Below are 26,427 nucleotides of genomic sequence, written 5' to 3'. Positions count from 1 at the left end.
ACCCTGAGAAGGAATAGAAAAAGGGCACTTCAAAGTGCTCAACAGCACCTCTGTGGGTTCACCTCAGAAGGGATGGGCTGTGTGAGGATAGGTTATGTGCTCCTCAGTGAGTTTTTACTAGCAAATTCAAGCTACAGGGTTATGAGCAGGTTAAGACTGTGTTTAGACTTGTCAGGATGAGTCCCTTGGACATCTGATGGATGCTCATATTCATAAACCTTCAAAATATTCTTGGTTCTAATGTCAATTTTGACTTCATTATGTCCATTCTACAAGACAGAGAATTTCATGGAAATTTTAGTGTTTGGCTTTCCCTACAGCATATGCTACTTAGAAACCATCCGACTAAAAATGACACATACTTATAATCCATTACAACAATTTCTTTGAAGAAATAATCCAGATTCATAATGTAATTTACTAGCATCTCCAATGATAGTATTTTTCTCTTTTCTTGGTGCAGAAAAGGTGGCATATATAGCAGCTTCCTAAATTATGTTCTAATTGATACATGTGACAGGTCACCGTATAGGTGTTGAAAGTACCATTCCGGATTCGACTAAAAGTTCAGGACATTCTTGAGAAATAGCTGTACTGGTGGTTTATGTTTCAGAGACTAACAATGTTTGGACACAACTCATTAGTGACTACTTGGCAGTTGGAACAAGTAGTTTCTCCAGAGTGGTGACCAACAAGGCAGTCAGTTCTAATTGACAAATCAAAACTACATAAAGAATTTTATTTTACTGTCTCATTATCTTAACTCTAATCTAGATACCAGTGAGTAAACAGAGGCAAAAACCAGTCTCGTGGTATTCATTGCCCTTTGTCTATATAAGAGATTCTAATTTCTACAGTTAATATTTTCTGAAATGATCACAGCACTAGAAAAAGATTTTGCTGGGCTTTCAGTGAGGCTGTGCTCCTTGAAATGTCACTGTGTATTAGATCTACCATATCTCACAGCTCTAATTAACAACAACAAACCCTCAAATCATTAGTATATTTCCGATCATTGATTTATTTCTTACTTTTATTTTTCCCTATTGAAGTATTTTATCATCCTTAATATTTTATCCATGCCTTTGAATAAAGTGATAAAGCAGCTAATTTTTTCATACTGAAATAGAGCACTAGCCTACATGGCTCCTCAGTAACAATCAATTATTGTTAAACATTAGATTTCTTTTTAACTGGACATTGTTCAAAATCTGTGTCCTTCAACTGCTATTTCAAATGCCTCAGCTAATTTTGTAGCCATCTACACTGAATGCCAACAAACACTTAGTAATTTTCAGTGGCTAAGTCCCTCATAATCCTTCCTGTGTCATCTTAAATTATTTGAACTGTTGCTTAGCATTGTGTCATCAGCAATTTTGTACCTCTTTTCATTGATTCTATCAGCTAAATTGTTTCTATAGAGAGCATCAGGACATAAAATCGACTAGAAATGCAAACTAACTTAAGAGTGTTACCTAAACACTCATCCCTAAAGAGTTACATACAGGTTTATAATGCCTTTGGCACAGATTAACTGCAAATCTTTATACTGTTTCCAAGCAAATGATTTGAAGGACAGAAGCAAGTCATGCACCCTTCAGAAATTTGTCATTATGATATACCAGTGGTTAGACAATAGAGTCTCTGTTGCAACATGCCTGCAGTGTGCAGCAAGGTGACTCCTGTCACCTCTAGGTTAATATATCTGAGCGACTTACCTACCATGGACAATGTTCAGTGTTGCATGAGATAATTTTTCTGTTCAAAATTTCCTTGGGAATTGATCCTGAGTTTTCACAAGTATAGAGGGTATTTTAAGTATCACAAAAATATATCTACCATATGTCCAACAATGTAAATTCTATATAGCTGTGGTATTTTGCTAATTTAAGTTGTACCAGAGGGTTCTCTCTTTCTCCTGTGGCTTCATAATTTTTGGAGAAGACTAGCTAATACAGTATGGAGCACAAACAGTTAAATGTTTTATGTAGGAGAAGACTGATAGCAATACCTTAAACAAAGCTGAAGCTCCCTCTCTCCCAAAATGAAAATAAAGAGTCATGACTAAGAAGTTAAGAGAATGGACATTTTCAAAATATTCCCTTTGAAGAAGCCCAAGAAAACTTTCTTTGCAAGCTCTTGGGCTGCTGGGGTTTGCAGCAACAAGCCTGATGGATTGCCAGAGATTTGGGGCCCCATCTCACAAACATTTTGTTAGGTGAGCTGCCACAAGGCAAAACTTACAGAAGTTATGTTATTGTTTCTAAACACTGTTATGCAATATCCAACCATCTCAAAGAGAAGACATGATGTGGTATTCTGAAACATGAGCTACTTATCTCTTTCTTTAAAGAGTGGTGATATTGCAGATGAATTTGAGGTATAAAAATGGTTCAAGGGCATGCTTTTACCATCAAATAATCTATAATAGACTCTAGCTATATTTCAGCTACTTTTTTTTTTCCTCAAAGATGTGCAGGGTACCAGGGATTTGCTGTATTTCAACACCCTTCTCATTGGATGCCCTTTGAAATGCCTATGGTTAGCTGCGAACTATTCATCTAGAAATAATTTACACCACTTCCTCCACCTCTTCTAATTTTATTTTAAAGTCTGTTGCTCCAATTCCTAGTCAGGGCAAGGAGAATTTACAAAATGTAGCAAGAGGTCTGAACGATGAACTTTATGTCCAAGGATCAGTACTACTGAGACTACAGTACATAAAATGACAGCTTTATTATGGAATGAATTGAAGTAATATGACATTTCTGAGAGTTTAATCTAATTTGGAGTTTTCTAATATGGTATTAAAGGTGTCTGCACCTCTAAACTTATTGACTGTGTCTAACAACACAAAGAAATGGAAAAACAGTCTTTCTGGAAGAAATTTTACATGAACTCAGTGATGTTTCTTCTATATTGTCTGTTTACCCGAGTTAATTTCTAGTGTTTATAGGAAAGTATGGCTTAAGATAGTGTTAACTTGTGTGGTTTTGTTTACCATAGGAATGAAGTACCAATCAAAAAGCAAAACTGAAATCTTTCCCCTTGCCTTCTTGGAGTGACTAAGCCATTTTCTGTTTCACATACTGTTGAACTGTTGATTACAGGACTAAATCTGGGAAGTATCTGAGTTTCAAAGAAACACCACAGTTAAGTGTTTCATAGTTCATTCATCCCTTGACCTTTGGGTTGAAACACTCAATAAGGAGGCACATTACTGTCAATATCTGGTTGTTTTCCACTATAAGAAATCTCTTTCATACTTCAGTTTTCCCTGGGTATACTTTATTGACTTTCTCAAATAAACACCATTCAATATAGGCCAAGGGAAATAGCTTTTAGCTATAAAACAGCCATACTAGTATCAACTGCCCAGTTCCTAAACTGAGAAACAGAATGAAAAGACTAGCTTGGATACATGTGTTTAGTTTTTTCAGATATTACATACAGTAAAAGTATTTTGATTGTTTCAAATTGAGTTTATTTATTAATATTACAGTTCATGTTAGGCTTAGCTTTAGACTGGTTTGGTTTTGTTTTATTTTGTTTTAAATTTCATATGAAAGCCTAAGGGGTTTTAAAACAGTTCTAGTCCCTCCTGTGGGTTAGGGACCTGAATCGTTTTGAATCAGTAGCCAATGGCAAGCAAATTTCTTCAAATAATATCAGTTCCAGCTTTCAGGCAGAAGTGAAGCCTGGGTATTGTAACTTCATGTTACTGCACCAAAATCCTGTCTCTAAACAGCTCTCAGCTGCTGCAGTATAGGTGTCTTCCATGACAGAACTCTGTCAAAGGAAGAAATGCAAGGGACAGATGTGCACTTTTCACATTTCCTTTGAAGATCTTTCTGGATTTTTTTGTTGCATTTCTAATTATATTCTTTCCTAAACTCACACTAAACTCAGGTTGAAGATTTGTGGTTTTTTTATAAAGTGAGATACCTCTCTTCTCCTTCCTCCTGCTACGTGTTGGGAAGATTGTCCAGATACAATTTATATGCATACTTATGATATATGTAGTCTGTGATTAACAGAACAGGTAGCATGGTTTGATAGCACTGGATCTAGAAAGCAAAACAGTTGGTGTGAGGACCTGTGTAACATTATACATGTTTGGGGATCTTACCTTGACCTTGTCTCGTCTGTACCATGAACCGAATGTGTTAGCTGGAGTGTGTGTTCCTTGGGGCTTGCCTTCTCATTTAGTTTTCTGCAAAAGAAATGCAGTTTGTACCCTCAGAGAGCACACTGCAATGCACCCCAAGGCATGCCAGGTTGTAATAATCAGGAGTTTTTGCTGTAGAAGTGCATTCCCCAGACTAAAATGGTAGTGTGGAAGCAGCAATGGATATGGTATATATACAGTGTTTGTGCTCTGAGGTGGTTGTTTTGCTCCAGTAAGATTAACCTTTCTGCAAGCATTTCTGCTCTCTTTATGTTGCTTACACAGCAATACAGCTTTATCCAAGAAGATAATACTTTATGCTCTTGGTTCTAAAGGTCTTTGCTCAAATTCTCCTGTTGACTCATTTTGTTTGACAAAATTCAGTTTGTTGCCTACAGTCCAATGTGTGTCATCGTAACAGGATGGTAGCCCAACCAGATGTGAAACGCTACATGCTCTAGGCAGTCTTCTTTGTTCTCAGTTGTGCTCTAGAATTTTATTCTCCTTTGCCAGTTTAACTCTGAAGCATGCACTTAAAAAAAATGCTGCTTTAATTAGATCAGAGTTCGTTTTGACAGAGTTAATTAAAAAAACCTGTGAGGCATTTAGCTGATTTTGGTGGAATTTGGTCAGAAAGTCAGACTCTTAACTTCTGTGTCATACCCATAGTTACCCTGTTTCTGAGAAAAATTATGTATTCAGTGTCTGCAACCTTGATTAATATGTTCTCTTACCCATTAATACTATCTCATTCAGTTTAGTTAAAAGAAAGTATCAGTTAACATGACTAGAGATAGCAAAATGACCTGATGACTATTAGTTGCTTTTCTTGCATAGCACCTTTTTTCTTGTTTCTTACCTCTTTTTGTGGTATTTTGTACTTCCATCTCTAGACAGCTGTCTGAAAAGTAACATTCTGAATTTCTTTTAATTTCAAAAAAAAAAACAGGAGCAAAGTGTCATGCAGTTCACAAAATACTTTCCAGTCTGTAAATGCTATGACATGGAATTTGAGAGTTTTTAATCTTAAGGATCCCTCACATAGAATCCCAGCACAAATATTGTTGCTTGCTCCTGTCCAATTTACCTCTTATTGGCCAAGCGTTGCTCTTGAGGAACTGTGAGTTTCTAGTTTTCTTGTCTCTGTTTCTTGTTCATTAAATCATTTGATGAGTCCAAGTTACTTGGACTAGTTCACTTCCTATGTTTTACTTGCTATTTTATCATCTTTAGAGAAACAGTTAATAAAAAATGGTATTTTTCTTCCTTACTGTAGTATAGTTTGGTTTAGAATACCAAAAGCATACAGAGAAATGTTAACATTTCAGCAGTTAATTTATTTTATAAAAATGGTTTCTTACAGAAGTGGTAGTAGCTAAGAATAAACATAATTCTTTCTACCTTACTGCATGTTAAAAATTACCTGGGTGCTCAAAGACCACATTTGGCTACAACCCTAGAAGCCTGAAGTGCTGTGTCAGCCGACTGGAGCAATACAGAAGAAACTGGAGTAATGAAGAATTTGGATTTAGCACTAACATGTTCAGGGCTTCTTTTTGACACTGGGTGAGTCAGTGAGTTACTAACATGTGAGTCTGTACCTTTGCTTAATTGAAGTACTTACCTCACAAGTGCTTATTATTCAAGCTGCATGTGTTATCCTTATTAATTACATTAATTAGCTTTCTCATCACTCTGTAAGCTTACATTTCTCAGAGTTAGACAGAAAGCTAGGGCTTATTGATTCACTGGTTTTATTTTAGGAGGGGACTTTACAAAGCAAGTGGGATTTGAGATCATTATTATTTTAAATTTGGGGATTATTTTTTAGTTTAAATATAAACTCTGGGTGAAGAGGCATCTACACCTACTCTGGCTGATTACTTGTACCCTCGGCCTGTGTTGCTACAGAGATTTTGGAGGAGAGGTGACTTCTGTCAAAGGCATCTGCTGCATAAGTGTGTAGTTGTGTTAGAGAGTAGCATGCTTTATAGAGAGGCAGATAAAAAAGTAATTTTCAGGCTGGTGCAGAAGCTGGATGAGGGAAGAGACCATTAGCTACTGTTGCAACTGAGCGTCTCAGCCATTCCATGCCCGGTTCCCTTCTGAGGACACAGTAGATGAGCAGGGGTAGTGGTAACAGCTCAGGAACTTGGTGCCATCGACTTCACCTATGGGACCCCAACAGTCTAATAATGGCTGGTAGAAACAGAGATACTTGAATATCTTTTTCTAGGAGATGTCATGTCATCCTATTTTTATCCTATAGACTGGTAATTCTATACAGCTTCAGGAAAGGAATTGTCTCCTGGTTCTGGCTTTTTTCTACAGTACTTAGTACAGCAGGATTCTACCTTATTGCTGGGACCCTAAAAATTATCTTAGTACAAGAAAGAATATAATAATACATCTGTTTTTCAGGCTAGTTGAAATGGCTTAATCACCAAACTCATCTGGGCTGCATGAGAAGAAAGTGGGTGGTAGCTTCTTTCAGCACTGAGGAATAATTTATGTTGTGGGAAGTAACTTCTCTCTATATTTACATAAAGAAGATAACTCTGATCGAAAGGCTTATCAGAAGTTCTTCTGCCTTGTTAAGACTGATATGCTTTATAATACGAACTGGATTCAAGAATATTATCCCTATAGTATTAAATCAATAAAGAACCATTAATTTCTTAGTGGTTTGTTTGGGTTTTTTTCTGTCTGAAGCTGCTGTCTCTGTATAGGCTCCTCTGTCTGTATCTGTCAACCTAGCAAATAAAGTATTAAATATATGTCCGGTAGACAGGAACATTTGCCAGTGCCATGCTATTTTTATCTGTCAACTTCTTAGCTTGTGTTTACTTCTTTTGACCATACGTTGCTGTGTTTTGTTCTCCGCTCACATAGAAAACTGCCTTACTCTAGGATATTGTCCCTGTATTTTAACACAGTATGTTCTGATCTTGGCAGTGGTTATGAGGGTGCAGATCGAGTACTTTTTGAATGTGTGGAACTGATTTAAGGCACATTATCTTTTTAGGTATCACGACAGTAATTTATACTATTAATTATTCAATACAGGGAAATAACTTTCCCAAATTGTAGTTGGAAAGCAAGAGGAAATTGTCTCCTCAAGATCTTTTAATAGACCAGTTATCAGATTAGCAATCTGTTAGCAGCCTGGACTGTCATGAGCAGGAACCTACGCACAATATGAGCTGTAATTTATTTTTAGAAACAAAAAGAAAATTAAGAAAAAACCTGAAAAATTTTCATGTCTCAAATAGTATTAAAAGGTACCTTATAATACTGGAACTATGCTCCATCAGCACCGGTATCCAGCCTTCAGCAAAGGCTGTAGGAAAGTGCATCATAAGAAGAAAAACTGAAACAAAAGGTAGCCAAAAGGCAATCCAAACTTAACAGAAGAATAGAATCTTTTCCTAAGGCATATCCTTTAGCTCCTGTAGAGAAAACAAACAACATATAATAGATGTTAGTCACTTTATGTGCTGAGCTTTCTGAGACCTAAGGTCCTGAATAGTATCAGACAGAACAGAGTAATGAAGTGGCAAGGAATTTATTTTCTTTATCTTTCATTGACAGCATTTGAAATGCAGGCACCTTGCTATTACCACAACTCCATATTTCAAGGTTATTTTCTAGGTTTTTAAATTTTCTGTGTGTTTTCTTAGGGGTTTTTTATGGTGCTTCTGAATCCCTGACGTTCATTTTACATCACATTGTGGTGTGACTTGGTAGAACATGGGGTTATACTGATTAATTCAGGGGAAGGCATTCAAACTGTCTTGAGCACGTGAGCCCTGATGGCATATTGCCAAATATCTGGTGTATTTGATACAGCCACTGAACTTGGAGACTTCCAGCTGACTCTCTCGTATTGTTTATTTCTGACTTGAAATTATCTCTATAAAATGAGCAGAAGTTCAGTAACAACTTCTGCCTATCTCAAAAGTTGGGTTTGGTTCCTATTTCTAGAAATTGCATCTCTCAAGCCCTCTTGTGTTTCATTCAAACTAGTCAGTCTTGGCTATTACCTGCAGACAGAAAAACATAGGTAAGCTTATTTATAAAATGCTTCCTTTTCTACTGCTACATAGTCATTGTGAAAAATCAGTTTATTAGCCACTGGCAGAGGTAATATGAAAGGCTTTCACAGAGTCTAATTTGAACTCCTTAACTTTGAGAGTGACTTTTGATCTGCTGGAAGAACTGTATTAGGTCCACATTTTTGATAGCTACAAGATGTTATTCCACAGACTGTGTGACTGATCATTCTTTTCTTCTATTTCCTTACCTGATAGGTGAGATTCTTTTATTTCAGAATTGCTTTGTGGTAAAATAAACTTTGTGAGAACTGTAAAAGCAGTAAAGATTGTAAGAACCCTTAAAGAACCTCTACAAAAGGTTTTCTTTTTCAGAATCTTTGTTGCCTGTATGCTATCATTCATGCTCCCCCAGCACATAGCAGAAGAACAGCTCCTACAAAAGTATGTTGGTTGTTGCTTGTTTGCTTTTGAGCACTGGCCAGGTTTGGTGTGCACTGACGCAGGTGATCATGTGCAGCTGTGTGTGCAGCTATGCCTAGAAAGTCAGTTCGCTGTGCTAGTTTTCAGCTGGATGATTTTCCTATATTTATGGAAAGAAGTATGGAAAGTCACAGAGTGTGACTGAAAAGGTTGTATATTAGTACTTAAATTGTCTTTGTTTCTTCAGCCTCCCATGGGGGTTTGCGTGTCAGGTTTGTGGTTTTCTAAGCCATGCTTTCACAAAAACTGCAGACAGCTATGTGAGATGGATTGCTATGGACTGGAAATGAATTCAACACCTGACTATCTTTTTGAAGACAAATGTGACTAAGATATGTGATTGAAAATCAAGGCAGTTGAAGAATTCGTGGACTGTTTTATTTCATGAGGAAGTATTCACTTGCATTTCAGATTAAGATCATAAAACAAAAGGTTTGTTCCTTCTTGTTGGTGTTCAGAAAAGCTGTTTTTCTCCAAGGAGAACTTCAGGAAAATAGAATAGTTTATACTTTTTGATATTTCTATGGAAAATAGTTTTCTGTAGAGCCACTATGTCGTGGCATAGACCACTACCCAAGAGATAGGCAAATGGACAGACAAGGATACAGAACTTGGTAATAACTGGGGTCCCTGGCAAACAAACAGTTCTTGTGAGAGTTTTGGCATTTACTTAATGGGCCAGGATTTCCTTCTTGCTTTGTAATTCAACAGCTGCACTTCAGCTTTATAAGGGCGGTAGAACAAACACCACTGTTCTTATGCTGGCTTTTTTCAGAAGCCACTAAATACAAGGGATTTAAAAAAAAAAGTATTTCAAAGATAAATAAACTACTGCAAAGAACACATCTCTCTTGTTTCTTAAACTCCTACGGGTTATGAAAATGTATAAAATTTTCCTGCAGAGATCTGTATGTCAAGTTCAGCCTACCATGAATATTACAGTTGAATTATAAAACCCTGAAAAATGGATTGTACCTTGTGGCAAGATAACATTTACTCCAGGAATGCAAATGCTTATCAGGGTAATATTTTATGCTTCTGATCATATTCATTTTGTTAATGTACCCCAGTGTCCATTCTAAAATTATGGGGAAAATCAATCTCAATGTGCACAAACAGATTGATGCCAAAGGCTGAGGAACAGGGACAGTAATTTTGATGCCTGTCTATCTTTTTAATGTAGAGCAGCGGGAGAAGGAAGCTGCTTCCCTCTACTTTGAGCTGTCGAGCAGCAACAACAGTGCTGTAGCATATGATTGAAGGAGGGCGAAGTTATAGTTCAGGCCTGTTACTCTGTGACAAAGCTTTGAGCTGTGTTGTATTACTGTGAATCAGTTCAATTTTTGTTCCATCACTTTGTCTGCCAGAAGTCCCCAGGTGATTACAAAATCCAAGGAGAACCAAGAAATTGGTGTTCATTTGCTGGATTGGAGACTGAAAATTCAGTGCATCGGCTTTCCAAAACAATGTTCATCTGGTGTCATAGCCAAAGATCTGAAGGGACTGACATATTTTATGTGGTGGTTTAATGGCTGCTAAGTCCTTCACTGAAGGTCAATATGGAAATTCTTGATTGGGGGAAAAACTGATTAAGCACCAGTACAGTTCTCCTGTGTTGCCTTTAGCAACTGTATTAGCCACTTTTCTGACTGACAATCTAATTATAATACTAATGACTTCTTTTCTCAGAATTAGGATATCATTTTGATCATGAATGGCTATATATAATGTTCTTTAAAATATCACATATTGTATGCCTTTGCACTGAGAATTTGGTTGCTGTAAGTTTATGAAATACGATATGGCACAGAAATAGGTGAGTAATTTTCTGTGTGCGTATGTGTATTTTTATACAAATCAGCTACCGTTTTTGCAGATGATTGTATTATTCTCAAACTATATTTTCTCTAACTTGGTAAGAAATACATTTAGAGGTATCTTAAGAAAACAGACATATAATTTACTGATGCCAGTATACCTTTATGATTTATAAAATACCTGCTGACACAGAATTTTTCAAATCTACTTATTCTTTCGTTTTTTCCTATATATTAGTACTCACTAATCATAGCTCTTCTGCATATCATTGTTATTTGTTAATTAATCTAAAATATATTCCAGCAAAAACATTATCCTGAAAACATTTTTTAAAAAAAAAAAAAAAAAAAGCTTTAAAATAAACACACAAGTATTAAGTAAGTTAGACAAAATGCCTAACTGAAAACATTTCTTCTGAAACTGTGAGGAGCTGGGCAGATCAAGTGAGTTAACTAAAATGAGAAGCTATAACTTCTCAATATATGTCTGTATACCTTATGGCTTTGTACAAGTTTATCTGAATACATTACTTAAGAATTTCACCAGTTAGTGTATCGCAGTAAATTTCTGACTGAACTGCATCTGTACCACCTAATAACATATAAACTGACGGTAATGGAACTAGGTCATGTACAAATAGGGAACGAACAGATTGTCTGTGTGTAAAAACTTACTCTCTCTTGACCTGATGATAACTTAGACTCTTTACTCTCTCTTTTCACTTGATGGATGATAGAGAGCAAAAATCTCACATTAAATGAGAATGAAGACAAACCCTTTCAGAAATAGAAATATAGCCATTGAAAGAATTCTTATTGTATGCTTGTCTTGATTTTTTTTTTAAAGACCAATTAATAATCAAAATATTTCAACTATAACAACTATTTTTGTCATTTTTTACTGTAAAAATATAAACAGATTTAATACATTCCTATGAAACATTAATTTTCATAAAGTCAGCATTTCTTCCATAAAAGTTATTTCATAACATGTTGAACAATTATGCTTTTCCTCACATACCACAGAAGATACTCAGATCAGACAGACATGCAGAAATAGAACTGTCATATTGCTGCATGCTCAGTCTTTGGCCTCTTAACCTCAAAACATGTAATCATTTTAGACAGGTAGCTAAATTACCCCATAGAGGGACTAGAATGTGATAATACTTTTAAAATTAATTTCAAACTAGTTAACTCAATATTGGCAAAACCGTAGCCATAGCGGTACATTGCTCAAGTATTGAATATGTCACTACAGTGCAGACATAACTGAGATGGATTAAGTCTGTTTAGGTCAGACTGTTAAATCATGTCCCTAATATTAGTTTCTTGATGCTTGTGTTTTGATGAAAGCTTTGGCGTCTCTTAAACATATGCTTAGGAAAGCCTCAATAGTGAGATGTTTTTAATATTAATATTCTTCATATCTTTGATATTAATTGAACAACAAAACCATTTAGAAGTGACATGGCTGAAAGAGCAATATAACATATTTCATAGTAAGTATTTCTTTGGAGTTATCTTCTGGGTTGATAATTACATGAATCTTCTTTAACTTGTGTCGATCCAATGAGCAAAGTAAAGCTTTCAATATAAATTTGCATGAGTAAATATTTCAAAAGGAATGGAGTCCTTTGGGTTGTAGAAAAGGATTGAAAGGGTCTCCTCTAAGCTGACATACATGTAATGCCCCTAGCAGGGAAATGAGCAAACAGCTGACATCCTGGGATGCAGTGAGACAAAATAGTTGGTGTTGGTTCCCAGAGTATTCAACCCTCTCTCTAGTACTGAGTAACATTTTATTTTCTAGTGCAAAAAGAAAAAATAATCTCCCTTGAATTGCTCCTTGCAGGAAGCCATTTGATTAGTGTGTTCATTTCCTGTTAGCTGTCAGATAACTGAGTAAATTCTCTTGGTAGATATTTTCCAAACTTCTATGGTATTACAATTCAGTCACTCAGTGACTGAAAAATTCTGGCAGTAGACTCATTTCATTACTGTAGGCTTAGAAGAAATTAAATGAGAGATGTCAGGCTTTCGTTGAAACATGTAAAATATGCATGTGCCTACTGAATTCAGGAAGTATGAAAATTTAACCAAGTCAAAATGAAATAACATGTTTTGATGTTTGTTGCAATGGTCCTTAAGTACATTCATGCATGGTATTGTTTACGATAGAGTGTCATATACACTGTAAAACATAGAGTTTAGGATTATATGCTTGTAAAATGTGACTCATTTTGTTTGATAAATTTATTTTCTCTTAATGCATTTTTGGTTTGGGCACCATGAGTATTAAAGTTCATTTTAATATCAGTAAAACCAGTTTGTTCTCCTCCTTTCTGATACTAACATGATGACTAATTTTATTTCATTATCTGTAAACATTTTTAATACTTCTGGGAGATACTAGCCAAACATTTATGTCTTGTTCATAGCATTTTAAATGTCAACGAGGCAGGTCAATAAGAGGCTCCTGCTGAGGATGGCAGTGTGACTCTTAAGTTGCCAGTTTCAGGATCTGTCTTCTCCAAGACTGCAAACTGTTGTCTATATTCAGTAACTATGCCAAAAGGGTGTGGTAACTGCATTCAAAGAGGAAAATATAAAAACAAAACCCACACAACCCCAAAGATGCTATGTGCATTATAGTTAAAGCCTACATCCATTTCTTAAAAAAAATCTGTGGTCTAGAAAGGTAGAGAAGAAGGAGTGGGGAAAAGCCTTCTGTATCTCCTATTTGATACCAATGGAAGCAGTGAATGGCAAGTTATTTCACCCAATGTATAGTTTGCAGTAGCCAGCTAGGTCCAGTATTTAGTTTATCAGTTTATCCAGAGCATCTCCTAGTAGTGTAGCATTTGAACAAAGTCAATGGCGTTCCACTCTGATGCAGCTGAATTGATTTTTACATACCTTAGAAAATATAATGTATTGTATTTATGAGCTGATGATGTAGAGACAGAAAGTAGGTGTTGTCAGGTCATTCAGCTGCAAACCATATATATAAGTGATCCTTTACCAGACAATTGCTAATGTTTTCAGGCGTTTTTTCCTCCAAGTGGATGAGCAAGAAAATAACTGAACAGTGAAATACAGATGTTCAAATATATATGGCTCATTAATTAGGTGTATAGCAACAGCTTTCAGTGGGTCTCAGATGTGCAAATAACAATTTAAAATGAGGATTGTATTTTAAAACAGTTTCCTGTTCTTTAAACATGACACTTTTCTGTTCTAGATCATTTAATTCAGTAATCAAAAATCTACATTTTAAAAATCGTTGGTCTTCTCATGTCCCATGAGCAGATTTTTCCATTTAAATTATTTTATAAGCTCTACTGCAAATGTAACATTGCTCTTTGGTTCCAAATGAATCGATCCCTGTATTATACCAACTTTTAATTAGAACGTACTCTGATTTTGACATGAAAATTTGAGTATGCATGTATGCTTGAAGAACAATAAAAAAAGATTACATGGAAAGGTCAGAGCAATCACGTTAAGTTTCTCACTAAGTCTTAAAATCTGAAACACCGACTAGGTTTAAGTTGTCTGAGTTTGGCCATAAAATACCCATTCATACCAGGTGGGTCAAAATGTACTTTCAAGATTAGAGGAGACTGCACATTTCTGAGCATGAGTAGTGGGTTAGTTATGTACCAGGTACCCTTTGGTTCCTTTCCAAAGGCAGAAAGAAGGAAAACAGGAGCCTACTGTACTAGAACTGCACAGGGCTGGTCTCTCACCATACCACTGACATTGAAAGAATTTAATAATGTCACTATCGATAGTATTGATGTTTTTCCAGTCACTGTATTCTCAGTAATAGCACAGTATTTTGTAATATATCTGTTACTTTGGATGTGTCTCTGTATGTGGGTATACACTTGGTTAATACATTAAATGCCTGTATTATGGAAATTATTTTTATTCCAGCATATAAACATAACTGTTGGTATGTTACCTAATTAATTCATTTTTCTCTTTCTAAATAATGAGGGAAAAGTTTTTAGAGGAGCTTATGGTGCTTGCTATGAAAGTACACACTGTACAGAAATTAACTCTTTCAGCCGTTGTTGCTATAATTGAAGCTTCAACCATATTAAAAAATTATGAAAAAACAACCATATTAAGACCAACATGATAAAAACCCACCTGTATTAGAAAAGAGCAGAAAAAAAACCACCTGTATATATTTAAAAAAGCTTTTTAAAAAAGTTTCAAAATTACAAGTTCTCTAAAAAAGTAATCATCAGCCCAACCTTGTTAAAAAACTCCAGCTGTTTAAAAAGCAATCATATTCAAAAGTGTAGGACAAAACCCCAACAGTCTAAAAAACCTAACCTTAAAAAAAAAAAAAAAAAAAAAAGAACCAATCTGTATGAAGACCAACTTTATTTTTTAAAAAGTATTAAAAACAATAGTATAAATACCATCCACATTAAACATCCAAAGTACATATATAAATATATAAAAACCCAAAGCATATTAAAAATCAGTTGTAGAAAAAGCAAAAATATAAAGTGAAAAACCCTACTGTATTAACAACCAACCATATCAAAATCAATCAAACTAAAACCAACCACATTAAAAACCATTGGCACTGAAAATCAACCAATTCAACCTTAAAAAAAAGCAACGGGAATGTAAACCAGTTTTAAAAATGTTATATAAAATCCAACCAGGTAATAAACCCCTTTGTATAAAGACTAATCATATAAAACCCCAACCCTATAGAAACAACCAATATGAAAATCTAACAGTATAAAAACTAATCATATTACAAAACCAAGGCATAACCCCCCGACCATATTAATCAACCAAAGTATAGCAAGCCAACCATATAAAAACTAACCATAATAAATAGCAACCATATAAAAACCAACCATATAAAAACCCTACCATATTAAATACCAACTGGGAAAAAAAGCATAACAGAACAACTGTAATTAAACCAAACCATATTAAAATCAAGTATATCAAAAACCAGCCCAGAAAAAAACAATGTTGTAAAAACCAGCTGTATAAAACCCCAAACATATAAAAATACACCCATATTAAAAACAATCCTATAAAAGGTAACTATTTTAGAATCAACCATGTAAAAACCAAACATATTTTAACCAACTGTGGAAAAGCCAATAGTGTAAAAAATGAAAAAAAAGCACAAAAAAACCTGTAGAATAAAATTGTCTAAAACCCAACTATATAAAAATCCAACAGTATAGAAACTAACTGTATTACAAACCAAGGCATAAAATCTGAAATGTATTAAACAACCAAAATATAATAAACTAACCATATAAAAAACCAACTATACCAATCCCCAACAATATTAAAACCAGACTTGTAAAAAAACTTGTAAAAACCAACCTTCTTAAAACCAAATATGCAAAAACCAGCTGTGTAGAAAACCAACTATTTGAAAACCAACTGTGTAAAAACCAAGTGTATAAAACCCAAACGTATAAAAACCTAACTGGACAAAAAGCCCAATCATATGAAAAGCTAATGGTAAAGAAACTATTGCTAAACAAAGGCATAAATTAAAGAACAAAAGTATAATAAACCCACTGTATAAAAAAGCCCAACCATATTAAAAACCAGTCACATAAACCCAAAAGTATCAAAGACTAACCACAGAAATACCAACTGGATACCAAAAGAAATCTTATAAAAAGCCCAACTATATGAAAAAACAACCAAATAAACAACCAACTGTATAGAAGCCATCAAATACATTAAAAACTAATATTTTTTTTTAAATTAACCCCCAATATAAATACTAACCATATTAAACAACCAGTGTAAAAAAAAAAAACAGATAAAAACCCAACCATATTAAAAAAGAATAGTAGAAAAAAAAAAGTTGAGAAAAAAAAAGTGTAAAAAACCCTAATCATGTAAGCAACCAGCTGTATCAAAACCAACCACATCACAACCAGCCACTTCAAAACCAGCTGCACTAAATACAAACATTAAAAAGCCAACTGTAGTGAAAAGTAATCATATAAAAAACTGTAACAAAAAACATTTGTATGAGAACCAAGTGTATAAAAACCAAACAGGTTAAAAACCAACTGTATTAAAACTGAAAGTATAAAAAAAACCAAGCCTCAAACACCATCTAAAAAAACCGAATGCATCTAAGATAACCATCTAACAAACAACCACACACAAACCAACCATAGAAGAACACAATCACATAAAAAAGTAGTAAAAACAAGAGTAGAAAAAAAGAACCACATAAAAAAAAATCTGACAAACTGTCCAAAACCCCTACTATATTAAAAAGTAACTGTATAAAAACAAACAGTATAAAAACTATGTTAAACAACCAAGGTGTAAAAGCCCAACCATATTTGAGCCAAAATATAATAAAAAAAAATATAATAAACAAAATGTTTAAAAACTCAGCTGTATTAAAACTAACCATACCAAAAGACCAACTGTAATAAAAACCTGTGTAAAAAAAAAAAAATTTTAGAAAAAGCAACCATGTAAAACCTCCTCACCAAATTAAACCAATTGTATACTTGTAGAAAAATGAATTGTATAAGCAAAAGTTTAAAAATAAACCACGAAAAAAGTTTAAAAATAAAATGCAAACAAAAGTGTAAAAATAAACCACAAAAAGTGTTTACACCTAACAATATTCAGTCCCACCGTAGAATGAACAAACCCTATAAATACCAACTGTAAAAAAAGTATAAAAAGCCATATGCAAAACAGAGTATGAAATTCCAACTGTAGAAATAAAGTGTGAAAAGTATAAACAAAGTATAAAAACCAAACCATATAAAAATCCCAATGTATAAAACCCCAACCATATAAACCAGCATTTAAATAATATATAAAATTCCAGCTAAATTGAACCATTAAAAACCCAACTGTATAAAACGCAGGAGTATTGAAATTACCAGCATTATTAAAAACCATTATGAGATAAAAACACAACAACAAAAATATTCATTTTACTGGTGCTCTCCTTTCTGTGATTTTTTTCATATCAAAAATTAAAATTAAAAGTGTGTTCATTTGACACTTTTAAAATGGCATGCAAATGATAAACTGTATCTTTTTAGAGAACTGCATTGTTGGGTTGTGATCCATTTTTGTGTCACGGCAGAGAGGAAACTGTGGTATTTTACTGCCAAAAATACTGATCCAGTTTATCTGTGTGATCAGAACAGAATCTGAATGTAATCCTGCTGTTGACACACCGCCACTGGCTGAACTGGTGTATGACCTCCACCTGTAGAAATCTTCCAATTAACAACTAATAAAAGATTCTCGTGCGCATATTTAAAAGCTCTGAATGTGTGCAAGTTTCAGATGGACGCTATTTTCTGACTTGGGCGTTACCACCAGAGTGGCCAGTAGGTGTCAGAGTTATGAAAGCAACTCTGTCAAATTACCTGCAGCTTCCTCGCTGACCAAAGCGCAGGACTGATGGTCTGTGGAAGTGTGAGAGCAGAAACCTTTACTGGATCATGCCGTGAGGGTTATTGGGGCACTTGGTTGATTACTAAGGAAGACTAGAGATATAGCCTTCCTAGGCTATAGTTAATGTTTGAAAATATGTTTCTAAATTCCTGTTAAATTGCTCTTGTTCAGCCCCATGTAGCTGGCCCAGCTGTGGAAATGCAACAAGGGCTTACCCAGCTGCAGCTGAGCTTTGGGGAGCAGGTGGGGGGGGTGGTGATGATGGTGATTATGATGATGATGATGATGATGATGTGAGGGCTGGGCTGATCTCTGCCCAGGTCTCAGCTGTCAAGAAAAATTTTCTTGACTGTCAGTTAAAATGAAGGTGCAAGTTGAGGGAAAAGAAATTATCTGTAACTTGAGCAAATATAATGGAACACAATGTTATGTAGAAACCTGATACCATTTCTATAAAGTAACTTCTCAGCAGAACTATACTTTACAAAATCAAGACATAAGCAGGACAGGTCATTTCAGCTGATGTAATGTACTGTAACATTTAATTTAACTTTTAAAAGTCATGTAGCATCATTGCAATGTATCAGGACACTAACCCTTCCCATTAATGGACTTGGCAAAGAGAAGTAAAGGTGTCTCCACCAGCAAATACTGAATGTGTGGGGAATAAGTTCTGTAGTGCCCTGTCATGTAATTCAGTAATGTCAAATATATAATTTTTCTTAGCACACTATGACAGTAATTTAGGAGCTCGTAGGGAGTATCAGAAATAAAGCACAGTCACCTGTCCCTGTCTTAGTAGCCCTGCTTCCAGAGTGCTGATGTAATGGGAATGATCTGATTTGTCCAGGGATTGTGTGTTGCGAATAGGCAGAGATACAGACCACACATTTTATGTTATGTTGTGTCACTTTCTTTACAAATACTCATGTTTATTTCATTGCTGCATAATTGTATTCAGTGAGAGAAAAGTCCAGTTTCCTTCCCAGTGTACAAAAGCCTCTGTTTTCTACAAGTCCCAGGCAGATTGTTCTCTGATTACATAAATATATAAAATGTCCCTGTGGAGAGAAAAGTCACTTTGTCAAAACAGTAACTTGATGGTGTGTATGTACCTCTATCATTCCCATACTAAGTTTTCTGTTTGCTAATCACAGGAAGTTCAATTAGTCTTCTTCATGCTATAAATGTCCTCTCTGTTTCTGTAATTCTCTTGGTTTTCTAGTGCATCATATAACTGAAGACAGTGGGAGCTCTGAGCAGTTTTGGAATGGGTTGGCCTGGAGAGGTTGCAGTGTCCCTATCAATGGAGATACTCAGAACGCAGCTGGACATGCCACTGCTGTGGTGCTTAGGCAGGTGGTGTAGGGGATCTCCAAAGATCACTGCCAACCTCAACCATTTTGTGATTTTGGTTTTAAATCATCTTTTTGTCATGTTGGGTTCCTCTCAAAGCCTCATGACCTTAGCTTTAGATCAAATGTAATATCCAGCTGTAGTTTTGAGACCTTGCTGAATTTTTTTTCCATGTTTAGCCAATGGAAGTTCTCCTCAGAAGTGAAATTTTGGTTCTGAGAAAAAGCTTTTGTGATCCTTGTCTGTATGAGAAAAGCTATCTACAGAAATTTGTTCATGAGCAGATTCAGTTTCTTAGAATATTTTGTGTTGGGGGTTTGAAAACTGGTAGTCTAAGCTCAGGAGGGCTCCTAACTGTGTGGTAGCAGCCTCCATACATGGTTCTCCCCACACTTCTTCAGTGTTAGAGGGTTTTTTGGAGTAATCCCAGACTTTGCAGACTAGGATTCTGGTTTCCAGGCCAATCCTATCAGTTATGCATACTCTTGTAAACCCTCACTCATTTTCTAAGCTGTGATGTCTCACCTAAGGCATAAGATGCTCTTTCGCCTTGCCATGGAAGCAGATGAATGACTTGCGTGCATATACCCACCTTCCTGCATTTCTCTTTGACTTGAGATGACCACTGACATTTTTACCGTGCTAAGAGCCACTCAACTGCAGCTATTTTCCAAATAGTCATCCTTCTAAAGCCATTTACATGCACTAAAAAGGAGTGAGAGTCTGCTTAAGGGTTAAGACTTTGTAATTACCAAATTAAAATAAAGGCATTGAGCAGTTTCATCACATTTTGCTGAAGAATAGGCTTCTGTTTAGAACAATGCATATTTCTTGCTATTTTACACCTGACTGAAGTGCGTATGTATTCCTGATGTACCATAATGAGAGAGAATTTATTTTCTTTTTTCTCATCTACTTGTAGTAATGTCATGGGCCTGATAAATCTTATCTGCTACCCTCCAAAAGGCAGTAATTGAGACAGATAGAGCTGACACATTTGTTCTTCACCTGGAGATGGTAGTAGAGGAAATCAGAAGGAAAACTGTGCAGCATGTACAAGACCATAGTAATAGCCAGCTTAGAAAAAATACTATCACCACCTGCACACCAAATTACATCTTTTTCTTGTGCAAGGATTAAAATGACTTTAATCTGTATGTGACTAATGGTTTACTTTGTATAAAAATGGCAATTATTATAATGCAGAATTTGAAATTTTGCTAGAGTAAAAGTAATATCATGCTATGTGCTTTAAATGTGGTATTCTGAACAAGTCCAGTGCTCTCTGATACATTCAATTTGTGTTTCAGTACAGGAGTTCTGCTCTGCAGAAGGCATGCTTTATCAAGATGCAAGAAATGTTTGCTTCAAAAGAAATTACTCCAGAATGAAATTAAATATGATAAAAACTCAATTTACCATGATACAGTTTGTCAGTGACTCAGTGATAAAGGCAGCAGCTGCAAGAAGGTAGGAGATGAGCTTTCAGAGAGCACTATGTGAGTGTATGAGATGATGTAAGGGAAATGGCTTTATGCACTGAACCTGCAAGATGGAACAGAAATGCCTAGATAATGCTGATAATGAAGTGCTTAGAAAAAATAAAAACGTTTATTAATACAGACTGGCCAAATTAATCTAAAGCATAGTTTCTGTGTGGATTATAAAAAAAAATAAACACTCTGTTGTTGGGGAAACGAAGAAAACCACTTTTGGAAAATTCATTGAGAATTTTGGGATTTTGTTTTAAATTTGATTTATGGGAAAGCCTATGTGGTGATTGCATCTTGACTTAATCTAAAGTTGAGTAGGGTCCCTAGTATTTCCAGTATAATGCTGTGGCAATATTTCATTCATTTAATAATGAGGTGATGATAAAAAGTAAGATTTCAACATAATCTAGAAGAACAATAAGTAGGTTTGGGATTTGTAAGTATTTCTTTAAAGATAAAGAAAATGCTTCAGCAAGAGCTAACTTGAGTCATACGCTTAAACCTGACTGAATTAAGAAGAGAGAAGAATAGCTTTCAGATTAGACATATGCTGAAGTGCTCTCTGATTCTTTTCAAAAAAGAAGATTCTTTTCAAAATCAGGCCTATAACTGCCCATACAACAGCAGTCTTTGGAAAATTGAACTCACAAATAATTCAAATTGTGAGTACAATCAGTCATCAGCTGACTGGCATTTAGCAGAGAAGGCAAAAGCATTTTTTGCAGCTCTCACTTGGGTAAATTTGATAACTGAGTCAGGGAATCAGAAGAGTGTGTATCTGCAGTGACATGCTCACAAAGTCTGTTTCAGAGTAAAATAAGCCTTTTTGAAAGCTTGGATGTCATTTTCCTGGATATAAGTATTCACTGAGATATTTGAAGATATTCAAAAAGAGGGATATATTAATACTCAAAAATAAGTTCATTGCACTGAGTGTGGAGCTGTCATGTCTGGCCGCTGATTCATGCCAGCCTGAGTCAGCACTGACTAGGATCTTTCAGAATTCTGATGCCTCTTTGATACACTTTGTAAATAAGTGAATTGATGTTGTTTCAGTGGGCAAGTAGCCATCACAGAAATTATCAGCTATAAGGAGTAATTGCTAGTCATATGACAATTTCACTGCACAGGGCAAAAAAGTGAATAGAAATGGAGACTGAAATGTTCCTTCAACTGAAAAGATGTTAGTTACAGGTGATACTTCAGGTATGCTGAAACCAGTCTCAGGTTAGTTTGCAGGGTTGTTCCCATGGGCTGTAAATTCACTCTGAAAAACAGATTAGATGAGTTACATGAGAGGAAGGATGACAGTACACAGCAAACAGCACCACATGACCTCAGCGGATGAAGGCTGGGGTTGATAATTTTCCTTGAGGAGCCATCCATAGGAGGAGGCAGAGAGATAATGTAAAACATTGAAACTCAATCTGGACTGAATCCAGATTTTTTTCTCTCTCTTTGGGAACAAGATGAAAAAAAGTTAAGTCATATGTGGGTAAGCATTCCTGGGAGGTATTTGACTCTTACAACAAAGAAGTAAGAGCCTATGTTGAATAGAAACAAGTAGAATATTTGGACTATTTCCTGACTTGAATGAAAAAAGACTAAATCAATGAATAGCATGAGTTTTATGTTGGATTAGAATAAACTATAAAGTGTTTTACTGTTCTCTAGATAATATCGTTGTATTTCTATTGAGAATGACTGTAAATGTTCTTTCTCCTCCCCTCTTTTTAATCATCCAGTAGTTGAAGTAATGATATTGTGCTTCAGAGGTGGGAATGATGAGGGGCACTGCACAGGTACCAGAACTCTCCTAAACTCCAGTAGTCATTACAGTCTTTTATAGACCATACAGCCCCCAGAGTATTCTGCAAGTGGCACCAGGAGCCTCACTGAGGGCAGCGAGAACTAAAGTCTTTATACATAATCCCAAGAGTGTTTTAGGGAGAAATACATATCATACCTAAAAAACAAGTGTAGTTTACTCTCCTGTTGGGCTTTGGCCAGTTGGCCTTGCAGCAGTGCTGCTGAGCATCACCAGCACTTTCTCTCTGCCTCTGAGGTACTGTTAATCAAGATTATCTTTGTCTGGGACAAGGTTTCTAGCCCAAAGACATGGGAGTAGCTTTTAGACCCTACTTAGGACTTTTGGGAATCTCCTAAATTGCACACATGGTTCTTAAAAATGTCATTTCTTTTCAGGTCATACTGTTTTCTTCTGGATGTTCACAAACCATATGTTGCAAAACGAGCATTGGAAAATGTTTTAGAAGGCCATGACTTCCTATGGGAACATGCTGAAACTAGACCATGCATTTCTCCACTTTCCCTTAGCTTCCCCTCGATTTGCAAATGTACCTGATAGATAATTGCCTACTAACTGTTAGGACCCAGTCCTTTTCTTTGCTGGAATATTACACTGTAAACTTATCTTTTTATTCAGTGTAACTCTTCCTAGTTTCTCGAAAAAGTCACAACTTTTGAGAAAGGGGAAAAAAGAAATTTAGTTTAAGTACAGTTCTCATTATTACAGTATTTTTCTTATTTGTACTGTTTATGCAGTTTTGTGCCAGCTTGTTTTGGATGTTTCCAAAATCTTCTTGATCTGAGCACATATATAGACTCTAAGAAATATTTTCTGAAGCACAGAAGAGACTCAATTTTTGTCTAGCACTACTGCTACTGTCTTAATAAATAATACTAATAACTGGTCTATTAGAATTCCCTGTAAAATTCTCACTGAATTTTGCTTCTGAATTACCAAGGGTGGTCCCATTTCCATTTTCAACTGTAAAATAAAATTAATTCCACTTCATTTCTTCATGTAATTTTCTTTGACATATAAATTCATTTTTAATTACAAAGGAAAATATCTAGTAAAAACATGCATGGCAGTTAATCTCGTGCCATCATATGGCTGTTTGTCAAAATTTTCATTAACTTAATCAATCTTTGATGATGCAAAATGATTTTTCTCTAGTTGGTTGGTTTTGCAGCCTTGTGATTGTACAGAAATGTCTGTAGTATGTTTGCAAGATTAATTTCTTGGCACAGGAAATTTATTTATTTATCAAGCTGATGAGTAAGTGGAGCCTTTTCCTCGAGGAAAAGAGGTAAAGGGAAGATTAGTATGTTTCCCTCATGAAAAATAAGAGAAAATGTAATAAATCAGTTAGAGAGATGCTAGTAAAAGGTGAAATACATTTAAAACCATGCAGCTTAGATTTGCTCTCAAGAACTTGGAAACGGAAAAGATTCGTCCTCAAACTCTGTATTTAGAAAGGTTAAGAAGGGTAAAACTGCCTCTTTTGAGGGCACCTGGCACTGAATGTGTTATTGTAGTAAGACTCTTGTGGCCTTTCCTGGACAAGCCTCCGCCACCCAATTTGAAGGAGAGGGCTGTTGCTACCTGCCAGGCATAGCTGCCATCTTTAGGCTAAAATTTTTTTTGTGATAGTGAATGAAATCTCAGTCGGATTTTACTGAACTATGAACTGATAGCCACTGGTTTCCTTCTATCATCTGTGTATTGTAGTCTGCTGAAATAACAGCTGGATGCACAGTGCTCTTACAGCATCAAGCTTTATCTCACAGGAAGGCAAAGGACACTTTAGTGCAAATATTGGGGTGCTGCAAAATGTGTAGATGGATTTTTTTCCCACTAAAAATTGGAATCAGGCATTAGAACGTGACCCCATAATGTCCTTCAGTCTAGTTTGCCAAATATTCCCTGTTTTCTGAAGCTGATGATGTAGATTCCATGAAAAGTAAGTGCAGCTCTAAATTAATTGCCAATGACTCTGTTTAAGCACCATCATGTGGATTTCATAATGTGCTTCTATATATTTAACTTGGCATATGCTTGGGAATGCTGCTGAGCACATCCAAATGATTTTGAGAAGATATGACAACTGCAATACCTTTTCCTAATTTACTCATCTGTGGTTCCATAATAATACTTTCCAAACAGAGAAAGAGAGTTCCAAGTATTGCTACTATTATTTACATTACAGCCCAGATGGTTTGCTGAGTCGGGACAGGCATTACATTAAACATCATACAAACATGGACTTGCAAGAAAACCCTGCTGTGAAGAGGTTCCAGTCTCAATCTGTAAAAAAGGACATATTATTATCTACTTTTTGGCACTTGCAACTGAGTGGTTCAGTTATTTTTCTCACAGTGTTTAGGAAATCTAGGCAGGATTTGAGTTCAGTTCTGCTTTAGTATCACGATCTGAAGCCTCAATCCTGGTCTATGTTTGCGCATATTTAATAATGCCTGCAGGTGAATCCAGTGAACAAACTGAAATTCAGCGTAAAGGAAAAGCCTACACTTTGAGAGATCAGTATTGTGGCTGATTACACCCCCATGTTGTGTCTGTGCTTTCTGGACAGTCTCTAAAAAAAAAAACCTAAAGCCAAACCCATTACACAAATAATGTTCATTCCCATTTCAAACCTCATACCCTGTGCCAGAAACCACAGTGAACTCCTATAAAAGTGAATATTCTTGTACTTCTAATGCCAACAGGGATTTATTTTCTTGGTTTCATTAATCCTTTTGCCTAATTATTTTCCTTTTTCTTTATTTGGCAAGGCACCAAGATGTTTTTCCTCAATGAGCCAGAAATAGAGTGAGACAGATGCACTGACCATGTGAATGCAAAGGGGGTGATTTCTCTAATGAAAGATTATGTACTTGGGAGAAAGAGTATTCTAGTAATGTTTATAGCAAGTGTTTTGGCAGTGTTCCCTTTTAAGCATACCTGTGCCTGTTGAGGCATTACTTCACAAGAAGCAGTATTACCAGCTGGTCAAGACAGTTATGAAAATGGCATTTTAGATACTGTACAACTGGCATACCGAGTCACATAGCATGTGGTTTTATGCATCAACTGTCACCAACATTTCCAAGTAAGAAAAGCTAATAAATTCATGATTTCTCCAAATCTTGATGGGGCCTCCTCAGAGCTATTTAATCCCAACTATTCATATTCATCACCAGCCAACCATAGAAATCATGCATAGTTTAAAACGCTTTTGTGAGACAAAATATCACTGAGCTAGGCGATCCAGTGATTTTCAGACTGTAGGCTGTGAACCTCCGATGGTCCGAAGTTTAAATTTGAACCTTGGAAGTTTATTGCCACTTAACCAATCCAGTGCACTTTGCTATCAGTTAACAGTTATCAAAGGCCATATTTGCTTTGAAGGAGTAGCATATTAGTATTAATGTAAGCAAGAATGATAACATCTTTTAATATAGATAGTAAATTTTTCAGGATATATTAGTGTTAGTACTAATAGAAGCAGTGTTATATCTTAGTTTGTAAGAAAGGTGCACTATTTCCTAGTGACAACTGAGAACTGAGAACTCACCATTCACTTGAAGGTCTTATCACTCATTTATTTGTTTATTTGTAGTAACTGTTGTTGTGTCAAGGAATGAGAGATGAGCAATTATTATTGAAAAAGGCTAAGATTTTTCAAGCATTATTTCTGAATCTGATAAATATATTTTTATGGAATAAGCATTTACAGTACTAAAAAGTCAACAAGTATTCTTCTATCTTATATATATTTAAAGGGTTCTGAACAGAA

This window comes from Athene cunicularia (genome assembly GCF_003259725.1).
Source record: "Athene cunicularia isolate RWA chromosome 13 unlocalized genomic scaffold, athCun1 chr13_part1, whole genome shotgun sequence".
In the NCBI taxonomy this organism is placed as follows: Eukaryota; Metazoa; Chordata; class Aves; order Strigiformes; family Strigidae; genus Athene; species Athene cunicularia.
The sequence above is the reverse complement of the archived record's forward strand: the minus strand, read 5'-3'. Positions refer to the sequence as shown.